At 38.9% G+C, this 15,213-nt stretch overlaps 1 long non-coding RNA gene and 1 pseudogene across 1 annotated transcript in view; one reads left to right on the forward strand and one right to left on the reverse strand.

Annotated features, from left to right (window-relative positions):
• LOC146724665 (uncharacterized) overlaps nt 1–15,213 on the forward strand; it is a 105,571-nt gene that overhangs the window by 4,084 nt on the left and 86,274 nt on the right. The gene's annotated exons all lie outside the window — the stretch shown is intronic.
• LOC146724666 (uncharacterized) lies at nt 480–2,631 on the reverse strand (annotated as a pseudogene).

Genomic DNA, 15,213 nt, shown 5'->3' on the forward strand with positions numbered 1-15,213 from the left:
AACGTTACAAACGCATTCCAAAATCAATGTTTATACAACGTTTTTTATACAACGTTCGAGGAACTTATTTTCCGTTTTATGGTTAATTTGCAACGTTTTTGTAACGAATGTATAAGTCTACAATGAGTCATTAATCGTTGATCAGATGTGTTCTAAGTCGTAAGTCATAATTATGACTTTATATATTCGTTACATGCGTAATAATACGATCAGTGAAAAACAAAAATTATTCGCATTTTAATTACATTTATTTTCATACACATACATTTTGTGATAAAATTAAAAATATAAAACATTCATTATATAAAACATCATTATATAAGATATATATTATTATATATTATTTATATAATATGTATTTTTAAAATATTTCTAATATTTATATAAGATAAATCTTATTTTAATATTGAACTATTAGTGCATTTGCAGGGTCGGATGAACGCCATATATGAGTTCATGTACATTTCCTTAAAATTGAATTATCCGATATGATTTCTAAGTGCTTTTGCCTAAGACAAAAAAAAATCAATTCCGCTGTATAAAAATAGTAATTCATTTAAGTAGAATAAAAAAAGTACTTGCTTTCTATCATAGCGTGTTTTAGCATATTTAAGCCAAGCGGAAACATGATTTAAAAATTATCTATCCGTTAATATTAGATAATGCTTTCGAGCAGCCTCTATAAAACGCAAGAAAAAATTAAAGTTTAATAAATTGATTTATATAATTTTGTTTCAAGTTAGGTCAATGCAGAAAGTTTTACTTTTTATGATATCTATTAGCAGAAGTGAATTTATGGCAAAGTTTCCTTTCTGGCCTTTCCATAAACATTTTATAGCCAATTTATTGGAAAACATTTTTTCCAAGCTATGTTTTATTTGATCTTGGGGTGAGTCTCCTCCAAGTAAATAGAAAAATGTTTCTTGAATCATATAATTATTACAATTATAACGACATACTACATTTTTCATACATGAATAATGTCGAAATATTACATATTTCAATATGCATACTTCAGAGATTAACATGTAATAGAAAATTGTAAATATCAGTATATATGTACAGTAAAATTAAGTTAAAATATTCATATACAATAAAAGTATTTTCGGCCGCACAATTCTCTGAGTATTGACATCATACAAGCTATTTACATTTTTTCAATCTTTTATAATTTACATGTCTAATTGAATATACAATGCAATTATATTTCAATTGTATAAATAAGTAAGTGGGGAATGTATGTTCAATTGTATAAATAAGTAAGTGGGGAATGTATGTATCACCTGTCAATGATTCGTTCCCATTCCTCCTAGGAAATAAAGACGATGCTATAGATAAACTATAAAAAATCTATAGCGCCGTTTCTTTCTAGGGGGGCGAATCATTGACGGATAGTGTATATACTATTACCAGTTGTTTTTTTCATCTTCATCATTCTTCAATGAAATGTCATACTGTAGCAATTTTCGATGCTTTTTAAATGGTTTTGCAGGGATAATTAAAACATTATTATATCTTGGACCTGCTGCTGCAAATATTACTGGTTCGTCGTTTTAATTGCTAAAAAAATTCATTTTGTTGTCTTAATAGCTTTTGAATCTCTATCGTGTTCTCTAAAACCTTAATTATATTCTGGCTATCTGTAAAATTACAATTAAATATTATTACATACTTTATTGTTATTATTGTTGCTGTTGTGGTGTGTAGTTGTTTAAGTAATAAAATAACAATAAATATTGATAAAAGTTGATAACTTGGTGGAAAATCTTCAAAGATTATGTTTTGTGCGAATAAGTTATTTCTTATCGGAATTCGAGATGCGTTTCCAGTAATATTTTGCGGACCTAAATCTGTAGAATTAAAATATTTTATGTTATAAAAATGTAACTTCGGAAAGAAAGTCTTGATATATTAAAATAGTATTTGTTACTTATCGTAGATATACTACGACCAATAAATACGTGTATGTGAATGTTAAATATATATATATATATATATATACGTTTAGGTACATACCCTCCGTTGGGTAGGTTTCAAGATCCACAGTGTTGTTTATATTATTGTTACGATTCACCTCTATATCATCCGTTTGATCTATCTGATTTTCTTTATTATTGTTATTGTTTGAGTCTGAATAAATACGAAATTAATAAGTACTCAAGGCAAAATATTAATATTTCTATTTATAAACATTAAAAAATACTAACTTATATCACCTATATTACCATTTATTTTTTTATTGACGGTTGGAAGAATGTTGTCACTATCTTTTGGCAAATTTCTTGTAGTCTGTAGAACTTTACTTGATCGTCTACGTTTGATTGCAGGATCTGAAAGATAAATTGTTGGACATTACCCGAATAATATATCGTGTATATGGTGACATCTCACTGAAAATGCTCGAGAATCATGCACGTGATAGACACATGATAAATACATGCACGCGTGTTCGGTCACAGGATGAGCAGCCGATATACAATACTCACTCTCTCGTCAGACGTGTATAAGTTAACGTGCCTGCGGACTTTTGTATAAATCAGAATATATATCTATAAAATAATATCTAGTAGCCATTGCAGTTATACCATTCAAGTGTGCTATATCGTCGCGGAATGTGTTCGTGATTAACATTTAATTAAATCATAACTGGATTCTCAACAGGTTATGGGCCCAGGATCAAATTAACGTGCTCAGTAATAACATAATTAAGTGTGAAAAACAATGGCGGAAACAACACGCATTTCCATCGCGAAACTTGATAACGATAATTACCAATTGTGGAAATACAAAGTTGAACTACTGCTAATAAAGGAAGACCTATGGGATGTTGTAAATGAAACGCCACCGGAAATTATCACTCCGATATGGACAAGAAGGGACAATCGAGCGCGCGCGACAATTTGTCTACTAGTAGAGGACAATCAGTTACAACACGTAAGGGAAGCAACAACTGCAAAAATAGCATGGGACGCTTTAAAAGCGTACCACGAGAAATCGACACTTTCCAGTAAAGTATTCCTTCTAAAAAGCATCGTTGATCGAAAGCTGGATGAAGACGGAGATATGGAGGAGCATATTAACGGGACGCTCTTGCTTGTCGACAAGTTAGCGGCTTTGGGTGAGAAAATTGTAGAAAGTTTGCAAATTGCAATTCTTCTTGGAAGCCTGCCGGATTCATATGGTACGCTCGTAACGGCTCTTGAAAGCCGTCCTGACGATCAATTGACCTTGACGCTCGTGAAAGGAAAGCTCATCGATGAATACAAACGTCGAAAAATAAACAAGGTCGGAGAAGTCGACAAGGAGAATGCTTTAAAGGTATCGAGTGCTAGCAGTGTAACTTGTTATTTCTGTCGAAAATCGGGGCATATCAAAAGAAATTGTCCCCGTTTCAAACGTTGGAAGAATAACAAAGAGAGTGCGGGAAACGTTATTGACGTTGAGAGTGAAGACACGGAAGATTCGGTGCACATGTGCTTCATGGTTGGAGCAAGCAAGCCGAAGGAAACAGACACTGAGTGGACAATAGACTCTGGTGCGTCAAAACACATGTCAGCTAATATAAACGTATTTATGAAATTCAGTGCCGTGAAAGGTAGTGTTATGCTTGCGGACGGTAGAATGGCACGAATCGAAGAAAGCGGAACCGTGATGTTACGATGCGTGGGACGTAAAGGACAGCACACATCGGTGAAGTTGACAGATGTCCTGTACGTGCCGACGCTGAAAGGGAGTCTGCTGTCAGTTCGACGGATAACTCGCAATGACTTTAAGGTACTATTTAGCGGGTCGAATTGCAGCATTACTCGCGAAGGAAAATTAGTCGCGACAGGGACTTTGCGAGGTGGTTTATATTACTTGCATCTCGTAGAAAGTGCACTCGCAGCAAAACCTGCCCACACTATAGAATGTCAGCATACATGGCACAAGAAGCTCGGACATCGAGATCCCATTGCGGTGAAGCAGCTGGTAGATAAAAAACTGGCAACGGGAATTAAGTTAAAAGATTGTGGAATCAGATGCGCATGCGAATGCTGTATTAAGGGAAAAATGACGAAAAAACCATTTCCCAAGGTGTCGCTGACAAAAACAAATAACACGCTAGAATTGTTACATACTGATCTCTGTGGACCTATGAGGACAGCTACGCAAGGTGGTAAGAAATATATACTTACTATAATTGATGATTATAGCCGTTATACCTGCGTGAGTCTGTTGAAGGAAAAATCGGATACGGCGCAAGCTGTAACGGAGTATTTTGAAGCGGTATTTACGAAGTTTCAGCGGAAACCTAAGGCAATACGTTCCGATCGAGGGCGAGAGTTTATTACAGAGGATCTGCAGCAATACTTAAGGAAATCTGGCACACAAATACAATTAACAGCACCGTACTCCCCACAGCAGAATGGAGTAGCGGAACGGAAGAATCGCTATCTAGTTGAAATGGTAAGGTGTTTACTGTATGATGCGAATCTGGCCGAAAAATATTGGGGAGAAGCAATAAATACAGCTAATTATTTACAAAATCGCCTACCGACAAGAGCAACGGAAAAGACGCCTTTTGAACTGTGGGAAGGAAGGCTGCCGGACATGACAAATTTACACGTGTTCGGCTGTACCGCGTATGTGCACATCCCTAAGATGTTTCGAGGAAAACTAAGTCCTAGAGCGCAAAAGTTAATTTTTGTCGGATACGCAGATGGCTCCAAGGCATATCGACTTCTGGACAAGCAGACAGGAAAAATCACAATAAGCAGAAATGTGACCTTTGTCGGTGAGGAAGTTTTTGAAAATACATCAAATGTAGAAACGAGCCTTGATCAATCAAGAAAAGAAAACTCCATTGAGCAGGATCCGGATGAGAAAACTGTATCATTTCAGCAAGAGCAGGATCAAAATGTATCACCAACAGACAAAACTATCGTCATCACTAGTGACGAAGAAAGCTATAAGGATGCTGAAGAAGACGAAGACGAGGACCAAGAAGAAGAAGACGAGGGACCAAGAAGATCATCGCGCAGAAACAAAGGCAAGCCGCCTGACAGGTTTACAATCCCGGATCACGCAAACATGGTTGGCGCCTTCACAATGGAGCCAAGGACTGTCACGGAAGCGCTAACGGGTCCCGATAAAGAAAAATGGAGTTCGGCCATGAAGGAGGAGATAAAGGCCCTGATGATAAATAATACATGGGACCTAGTCGACTTGCCGGAAGGACATAAAGCCATAGGAAGTAAGTGGGTTTTTAAAATTAAAACTGACACTGACGGAAAAATTTGCAGATATAAGGCCCGCCTAGTAGCTCAAGGTTTTTCGCAGAAGTATGGCAGGGATTATGACGAAGTATTCGCTCCGGTGGTTGGACAAACAACAGTACGTATTTTCTTCACGTTAGCAGGAAAAAGGGGACTCATCGTTAAGCAGTTTGACGCCAAGACTGCTTTTCTCAATGGTGACCTGAAGGAAACCGTATATATGACCCAACCGGAGGGATTTATAAAGCAAGGAGGAGAAAACAAAGTATGTAGACTGCAAAAAAGTTTGTACGGTCTAAAGCAGGCCGCGAAGACATGGCACGACACACTAAAAAACGTTTTAAACAAACACGGATATCAACAGGGCAAATCAGACAAATGCCTATTTAAAAGAAGTTCACGAGCAACAACAACATATCTAATCGTTTACGTGGATGATATTTTGATTGCGAGCACTGCTCAGAGAATCATCGATAAAACGGTAAAAGCGCTAAGAGCGACGTTTGATATCGTAGATCTTGGAGAACCGAGAAGTTTTCTCGGGTTTCGAGTACAAAAGGACGCACGAGGGGTTTTTCACCTAGACCAGGAGACCTACATAGAAAAAATAATCAACCGCAACGGAATGAGAGACGCGAAAACGTCGCACATACCTATGGATCCAGGAAGCATAAAGTACAGATACCAATCAAATATGCTGGAATCAAATAAGAGTTATCAAGAACGCATCGGAGAACTCCTGTACATAGGAGTCAACGCAAGGCCGGACATTCTCGTGTCAGTATGCATTCTGAGCCAACACACGACCAATCCAACAATTGCCGATTGGATGGAAACAAAGCGGATTCTGAAGTATTTAAAGGGAACAAAACATCTTCAGCTCAAGCTAGGAAACATCGAGGAGAACAATAATGGACTCATTGCCTATTCGGATGCGGATTGGGCTCAGGACCGAAGCGATCGAAAATCCATCAGCGGATTTCTAATACAATTGCATGGATCAACGATCGCATGGGGCAGCAGGAAGCAGACATGCGTTGCGCTTTCCACGACTGAGGCGGAATACATCGCACTCGTGGAGACTTGCAAGGAACTGCTTTGGATCCACCAGATACTAGACGATTTTGATGAAAATATTATTAAACCTATGACGATTTTAGAGGATAACCAAAGCTGCCTCGCGCTACTAAATAATCCAAGGGCAATGAACAACAGAACCAAGCATATGGATACGAGGTTTCAATTCGCACGTGACCTAGCAGAAAAGGGACTAGTCAATTTTAAATACTGTCCCAGCGAAATAATGATAGCGGATCTGCTTACGAAGCCGCTTGGAAGAATCAGACTTGCCATTTTGAGAGAGAAGATAGGATTGAAGCAACATATCCAGAATGATGAATGAGCACCATTGGGCGGATTCAGATGTCAAGAAGGAGTGTTGGTCATTACCCGAATAATATATCGTGTATATGGTGACATCTCACTGAAAATGCTCGAGAATCATGCACGTGATAGACACATGATAAATACATGCACGCGTGTTCGGTCACAGGATGAGCAGCCGATATACAATACTCACTCTCTCGTCAGACGTGTATAAGTTAACGTGCCTGCGGACTTTTGTATAAATCAGAATATATATCTATAAAATAATATCTAGTAGCCATTGCAGTTATACCATTCAAGTGTGCTATATCGTCGCGGAATGTGTTCGTGATTAACATTTAATTAAATCATAACTGGATTCTCAACATAAATATATTTAATAAAAAGACTCATCTAATCGTTGCAAAAATATTCACTTCTGTATTCACTTGTAAAAATGAATAGAGACTATTTATGTATTACGTAAACATATTTTCAACTAACACTTAACAAAATTAGAATTACTTGATTACAAAAAATATAATATTTATATTATTTTTATTTTATAGGGGAGAATTTATATTATACATTTTTACTTTCTTCTTTATATTTATATAGTAACATAATGCACTACCTTATTTCAGTTCTATTAATAATGCACTACTAATATGTACCAAATACGGTAGACAGCATCGGAGGTGATGTTATTCCATGACTTTGGGAATTATCGCTGAAGTCGCTCATGTAATCATTTAGGCTCTTCTTCTTTATTCTCCTTTTGTTTCGGCCAGTTTCTGGCACTGACGTATCTATATCAGTTTTTGTTTTTCTTTTTGCAAAATCTATGGCAGTCTGGTATTCATCTGTCAATCAAAATTATTCATATATATATATATATATATTGTTACGTCCTCGCGACGTCTCTTGCGCTGTCTCACAAAAAGATGTCACTCACACTCTCACTCGCGTCCGGAATGAATAAATTCTCGTAATGAGGAAAGAAGTTTTAATAAAACGACCCAATACAATAAAGCAAAGAAATACAATATATAATAGGCCAAAATGCCCATCGGTCTCGTAAGCGTCCGCTCGGTGCGACAGCTAGACCAAATCTAATCATGGCGCCCCAAAACATTTGAACGCCGGTTGTCTATAAACAACCCTCCTAGGAGATGAAAAGGGATGAAGGTGCTCAGGGGATGTAAACCAGGGACGTAACACTGCCCCCCTTCTTCAAGATTGTCGTCCCGACAATCAGAAACAGGGGGCTATCCAACGCTGTCCAATAACTCTGCATTCCGATGCCGACCTCAGGACTCCGACAAATTTTCCTGTTCTACCCTGGGCTCCTGCCACAGGTTACCGAACAATCCGCCATTCTGGATCCCGTCGCACATCCACACAAGTTATCGTCGACTCCAGGGCACCGACGAGCCTTCCTGCTCTACCCTGGGCTGCTGCCACAGGTTACCAAGCGATTGGGACCAGCGACTTCGTCATTCTGGTCCCAATCGACTGACAGACCAACGTCGACTCCAGGGCTCTAACGAATCATCCTGCCCTACCCCGGGCTGCTGCCACAGGTTACCGGGTGATTCGCCAACTCAAACCCAATCGACCTTCGATGTTTTGTTTTCCACGTCCTGATTTTCCTGCGACCTCGTGAAGAATTTCAGACAAGGGGGGGGTAACTTCCGTGGACCCATCGTCCCTTATGGACTCCCCAAGTCCCTGCCTCGGCATTTGCCCGAAGTCCCGCGGGAAAACCACGGATCAAAAACCGCGAGAGAGGCAGTCTTCGTAGAATGAACTGAAGACGAAAACCCTTCTTCCTGGAAAGCTCAGTTCGAAAATCGGCTTCTCCGCCATATCCAGAAAACTCCGTTTCTCCCCAAAGCAGAATCGCAAACACTCCTTTAATCGAAACCTCTCCCTCGAGTGAAATTTTTCTTCTTCGGAGATTCTGTAAAAGAAAAAGAAGATTACGCAATAATTAATTCACCCTACTTTTATCTGTTCAAATTTTCCTCTGAATTTTCCATAGAATAGACATTCTTCGGGCTCTAATCTATTCTAACAATCCTTATCCCTTTCCAGAAAAGGAGCTATCCTATCCGCATGCACAACTTTTTTCCTATGCCTAGGAGTCTTTTGGATACAATATACCACGTCGTTAAATCTTTTAATAACCGAATAAGGACCCTCCTAATTATTCTGCAATTTCTGGGCTTTCCCTTTACTTCTCTTGGGATTATATAGCCAGACTCTCTCTCCCTCCTCGAAAAGAATTGTTCTAACTTTCCTATCATATCTGGCTTTCATTTGCGAAGACTTTAAAGCCATACGTTCCCTAACACAAGAACGAATTTCTTCTAATCTTTCTTTTAAATTATCCACAAAATTCTCTAGAGGCAATTTCTCTTCATCAATTTTAGGACTTTCTTGTAACAAGTCTACTGGCAGTCTAAGTTCTCGAGCAAAGTACAACTCGGCAGGAGTCACTCCTGTAGTCTCATGTTTCGACGATCTGTATGCCAAAAGAAACATAGGAATCCATTCATCCCAATCTTTCTGATTTTCAGAAATGTATTTCGCCAAGTAATTGATGATTGTCTGATGTTGACGTTCTACCTGACCATCTGATTGAGGATGAAGAGCAGTAGTCCTTGTCTTTTTGATCCCAAGAAGTTGCATTAATTCTCCAAATAACTGAGACTCGAAATTCTTTCCCTGATCTGTGTGAATCTCAATAGGCACTCCATGCCTTGAAACAAACTGACTCACAAATATTTCAGCCACAGTTTTGGCTCTAACATTCTTGATAGGGAAAGCTTCTACCCATTTTGTGAAACAATTTACCATTACAAGAAGATACTTATTCCCTGACTTAGTCAATGGAAGAGGACCAAGGATATCCATTTGCACCCTTTCTAATGGAGCTTCGACGTTATAAATTTGCAAAGGGGATTTTCCTTTTCCAGAAGGACCTTTCTTTGCTATACATATCTTGCAGGTTCTGCACCACTTCTCTACGTCTTGTTTACAATTTGCCCAAAAGAATCTTTTTCGAATCTTCTCAAGAGTTTTGTTAACTCCGAAATGTCCTCCGAACGGAGAATCATGAGTTTCCTGTAAAATCTCTTTGATCCGATCTTGAGGAACTATCAATTGAAGGAAACTAGTTTGAAGATTTGGGGCTTCCCATTTCTTATAGAGAACTCCATTTTTTAAAACGAGAGAATCCCAATAAGACCAATAAATCTGAGCCGAAACATTCTTGGTAGGAACTTCCAAATGCAATGGTCTTTTTCCTGTTTCTTTCCCTCGTATGATAAATGAAATGTTTGGATCTTTTTGCTGAGCACGACGCCACTCTTCCAGATTTTCTCCCACAAGCATAATGCGAGCGACCATTTTCTCTCTTTCTTCTGCGTTTTTCGTCTCGACTTTAGCGCAGTATTCGCATCCGAAAGCTTCACATGATCGCCTGGATAATCCATCGGCATTCCCGTGAGATTGTCCTTTTCGATGAATAATTTCGAACTCAAATTCTTGAAGTCTTTCGAGCCATCGAGCTAATTGTCCTTCCAGATCTTTAAAAGACATCAACCATTTTAATGATACATGATCTGTACGAATTACAAATTTTCTACCTAAAAGATAGTGACGGAAAAATCTCAAGGAATCTATTATTGCTAACAATTCTCTCCTAGTCACACAATAATTCTGCTCAGTCTTGCTAAGCGTTTTACTAAAATAAGCGATCACTTTCTCTTTTTCCATCTGTCTCTGGGATAACACTGCACCAATACCGATATTAGACGCGTCAGTATCTAAAATAAATTCATCCTCTCCCTTAGGAAAAGATAGTATCGGGGAAGACGATAACATCGATTTTAATTTCTCAAAAGCATCTTGACATTCTTTTTCCCAAACAAATTTAACTTGATTTTCTGTTAATACATAAAGGGGTTTTGCCAAAGAAGAAAATCCTTTCACAAATTTACGGTAATACGAACAAAAACCGAGAAAGCTTCGTAACTGTTTTCTAGTATGGGGAACCGGCCAATCTCTCACGGCTATAATCTTTTCGGGATCCGTAGTAATGCCTTCTTCTGAAATAATATGTCCCAAATATTTCGTATTTCTTTGAAAGAAAATACATTTTTTTGGATTCATTTTTAAATTAGCTTCTCTCAATCGCGAAAATACTAAATTCAAATTCTCTAACATTTCATCAAAAGTTTTACCGAAAATTATTATATCATCTAAATATACTAAACATTTTTTTGATAAAAAGCCATGTAAGACTTTTTCCTTCAATCGTTCGAAAGTCGCGGGAGCATTACATAAACCAAACGGCATTACTGTAAATTGCCACAGACCCCTGCCGATTGAGAAAGCCGTCTTTTCTTTGTCCTCGGAACGGACTTTTAGTTGCCAATAACCGCTCTTTAAATCTAATGTAGAAAACCAAGAGTTACCTGAGAGTTGATCTAAAATATCGTCAATCCTGGGAAGAGGATATGAATCTTTTACCGTCACATTATTCAATTTTCGATAATCGATGCAAAATCTTATACTGCCGTCTTTCTTTTTCACCATAACGGCCGGAGAGATCCATGGACTTCGCGATTCCTCTATAACTCCTTGTTCTTTCATGTCCTCAATAATTTTATCTACTTCCTTCCTTAAATGAATGGGAATTCGACGAGGTGCCTGCTTAATGGGGAGAGAGTCTTTTATGTTAATAACATGTTCTACAACACTACAGTTGCCAGCCACAATGTTTTCAGAAAATACATCAGAGAAATCATTTAAAAAGTTTGCAAAAATTTCTTTCTCTGTTTCTTTCAAATTCAAAGAATTATTTTCAAAAAGATTTTTTAAAATAGTTGGAACTTTACAAGAGTTTTCAATTCTAGAACAATTAAAAGTTTTATTTTCTTTTGACTCTAATTCATTAAATTCTTTATCAAAAATATTTTGTAAATTAATCTTTTTAAGAAAGTCTGTTCCCAAAATACAATTATCATTTATGGCGGCGACAAACATAGGAATAAAAACACAATATCTTCCAATCTCTACTCTAACTTCTACTAGAAAATTAATTAAAACTTTTTCTCCTGTAGGATATTTCAAATTACAATCTTTAATTCGAATCTTTTCTACATCCTTATTGAACATTTTTTTATTTACAAGTGAAACATCAGAGCCCGTGTCTATTTTCAAAGAACATTTTTTACCGTTAATCTTTCCGAGATAACAAAAATCATTTTCTCTAATTCTACCAACACTAAAATCTACAAATCGATTCGATATCGGGGCTTTTTCGGAAAAAGTCGAGCTCACCCCGCACAGCTCAACTAAACCGCGTTTCCCTTCTCCTCAGGACACTCAAATCGAAAATGTCCCGTTTTACCACACGTCTAACATTCTTTGCCCTTTGAGGAAAAATTGTTTCTTCGCCATCCCCCTCTTGAAGGATTTCTATTTTCATGATCAGATTTTCGCGCGCTGTTTTCATGGTTCTTATTATCGTTCCCGTATTTTTTATCAAAATCCTTTCGCGCGTCGTTCCTCTCCACCTTATGGAAATTCGCGCTGTTAAATTTTCCGAAATTTTCCTTCTTTCTTTCAAAATTTTCCCCTTGAATAGTTTTTATAATCTTTGCCCTCTCAACGGCCAAATTTAAAGAGGTTATCCCCTCTAATTGAAGGGTCCTCCTCAAGAAACCGTCATAGAGAGCAGAGATAAATTGCGCACACGCGATTTTATCCCTCACCGCGTAAGGACATTCGGGATATGCGAGTCGCGACAATCTTTCTAATTCGGCACCAAAAGAAGCGAGATTCTCCCCGAATTTTTGTTTCCGATTCGTGAATAAAGAATAATAGTTTTGAGTAAGATTTCCCTCCCCAAAAAGTAATTCTAATTTTGATTTTAATTCAGTAAAACTGAGGTTATCTAAATTTTCTATATTTTCTAACACAGTTCGCGCTTTTCCCCTTAAATTCGCGGCTAAAGCAACGGTCTTCGCGGATTCGTCCCAATTATTCGCGCGCGCGACCAAAAGAAATTGGGAGAGGAACTCCCGCAGCGGAACTTTCCCGTCAAATGTATCGGGTTTTACTTTGAAACCGATTCTCGCGCGAAGATCACTACTAATATCTCCGCAAGCTCTATTATCGGAGATACAAGCGATATTATTGGGAGGACTTAGCTCGTTTTCACAGGCGCAGCTCCTCGTCGCGTTGTCGCAGTAAAGCTTCGAATTGCGTGCGCTCCTGCTCTCGTTGTTCTCGCAGCTCTCTGATTTCCCGGAGCGCAGTTTGCAGCACATTTTTCTCCGAAAGAGTCTCCGTATTCGATGGTGTTCGCAGCGGAGCTTGTGAACGAGTTAGTCTGGGCGAATGTTGGGTGGTCATTTTCCTAATTATTTTTCGTAGCTCGTTGTTCGTTCGATCCCGGACGAGCCCCCAAAATGTTACGTCCTCGCGACGTCTCTTGCGCTGTCTCACAAAAAGATGTCACTCACACTCTCACTCGCGTCCGGAATGAATAAATTCTCGTAATGAGGAAAGGAGTTTTAATAAAACGACCCAATACAATAAAACAAAGAAATACAATATATAATAGGCCAAAATGCCCATCGGTCTCGTAAGCGTCCGCTCGGTGCGACAGCTAGACCAAATCTAATCATGGCGCCCCAAAACATTTGAACGCCGGTTGTCTATAAACAACCCTCCTAGGAGATGAAAAGGGATGAAGGTGCTCAAAGGATGTAAACCAGGGACGTAACAATATATATATATTAATGCTGTGTTCAAAATTGTATAAATTTGTTACATATATTTATTAGTGTTTTGAAATAAAAATAGTAATATTAATTACAATAAAAATTACCAGTTTGCAAAAAGTCTTATATTCCAAGTTTTCCAAGAACTTAATGGGGTTGTCCGTTTCTTGATTGCTCTGCGGATGTTTTTCTCAGGCCATTTGCATGTAATTTCGTTGTTTAAAATTGTTACCCATGTTGTCAGAACGACTTCTACTGCAGTCGATTCTTTGGAAGTCTCTGCAAATTCAAATACAGACCAAAAAAACTGAAATAACACAAATTTTATTTGTAATAAAAATAAATAAAAATATCAGAATAAGTAAATGCAAAATGTGAAAGTACCTTCTTGTTGTACCATATAATTATATTATAATTCAATTTTATATTAAAATTTAAATTCAAAATATAATTTATTTACTGGTTTTATATTGATGTATTATATATTAATTAAAATTAAATAGCACAGATCCTTTGTGCTGTGACGTGACGCCTTTGGAGCGCCGTCACAAGGACGGAAAGCCTGACCGGGTAGGACGCGACGATCTGGAGCGCCCCTCGTATCGGGGAGGGTGCGATAAGTATTTTGTAAGACCTTCTTTGCGAAGCTAGGAGTTACACGCAGCATCGGTCTGTCGATGCGCGTGCCGTAAGGTTATTAAAAAGCGCGACAACGACGGTCCGAGAGGACGGCCTGGAAGCTATTTTGTGCGGCAAAAGGAAACAAGACAGGATGTGCCAGGATACCGCAGCAGCATGGAGAGAGAGAGAGAGATAGAGCGAGAGTGAGAGAGCACGGGACCCCCGCACAGATAAGTATCAAGTGGCCGAAATTTACTTAAATATCTCTCGCGCAATAGTAATGCAATTGACATAGTATAGAATACCGAGAAAACTCAGGACAGTATCGACCACATTGCATATCCTGGAGAGGGACAAACGGATGGCCCGGCCAGCCTACCGCCTATCCCGCAAGAGGAATGCCAGCCTGAGATATCGGAGAAAGCATCCTCTCGTTCAGCGTTTAAAATTCTCGGCGAGAAGTTACACCGGTTAGAGGAGAATCCGGGAGACCCTAGGACCCTCGCCATCGACCCTATCATCGATGGAATGCGCGGGAGATCGGCGCGGCGCTCGAGGTACCAAGGAGCGCGAGGCTCGGTTTTTCACTGTTCGGCAAGCTATACACACTTAGAGGGTGCCTCTAGATTCCGGCCTATATCTCGCAAGGGCATCGGACTTCATCGCCACTTATTGTAAGCCGCCTCTCGGGTAGCCGTACGTGAGTGTTGGTTGGTGTCGTGGGTAGTGAAAAAGTAGAGTAATTACCGTGAGTACCGTATTGTCTCGTTACCGTGTCGTTTTGTGCTAGAGAGAGCGGTCTCTTTCTCTAAGTATCGTTACCGCGGGGCCAGCCGACTTCGAGTTTCGCGAGTCGAGCCCTCTCCGAGAAGTGCCCCCGACAGTCAATCTTTCCGAGACCGAAAATCTTCCATTCTTGTTCATCGGTATATTTCGAGTACCGTTCTATGTCACGGTCACCGTGCGTAAGATCTTCTTTGTTAAGTATTCTGTGATTAGATTTACGGAATTTGCGTGCAGCCGTTCTCCGCGAGTGTGATAATTATTTCGATTTTCGACTCGGCGAGAGAGTCACGAAATTGCTGTCGCCTTATCATTTACCGTTTTTTTTTGCATCGCGCCGTGTCTTGACTCGTGTTTATGTGACCTCTGTGCATACCGCGTACCCGAGA

The sequence above is a fragment of the Nylanderia fulva genome, unplaced genomic scaffold (assembly GCF_048542155.1).
Source record: "Nylanderia fulva isolate GAGA-0341 unplaced genomic scaffold, ASM4854215v1 Scaffold121, whole genome shotgun sequence".
In the NCBI taxonomy this organism is placed as follows: Eukaryota; Metazoa; Arthropoda; class Insecta; order Hymenoptera; family Formicidae; genus Nylanderia; species Nylanderia fulva.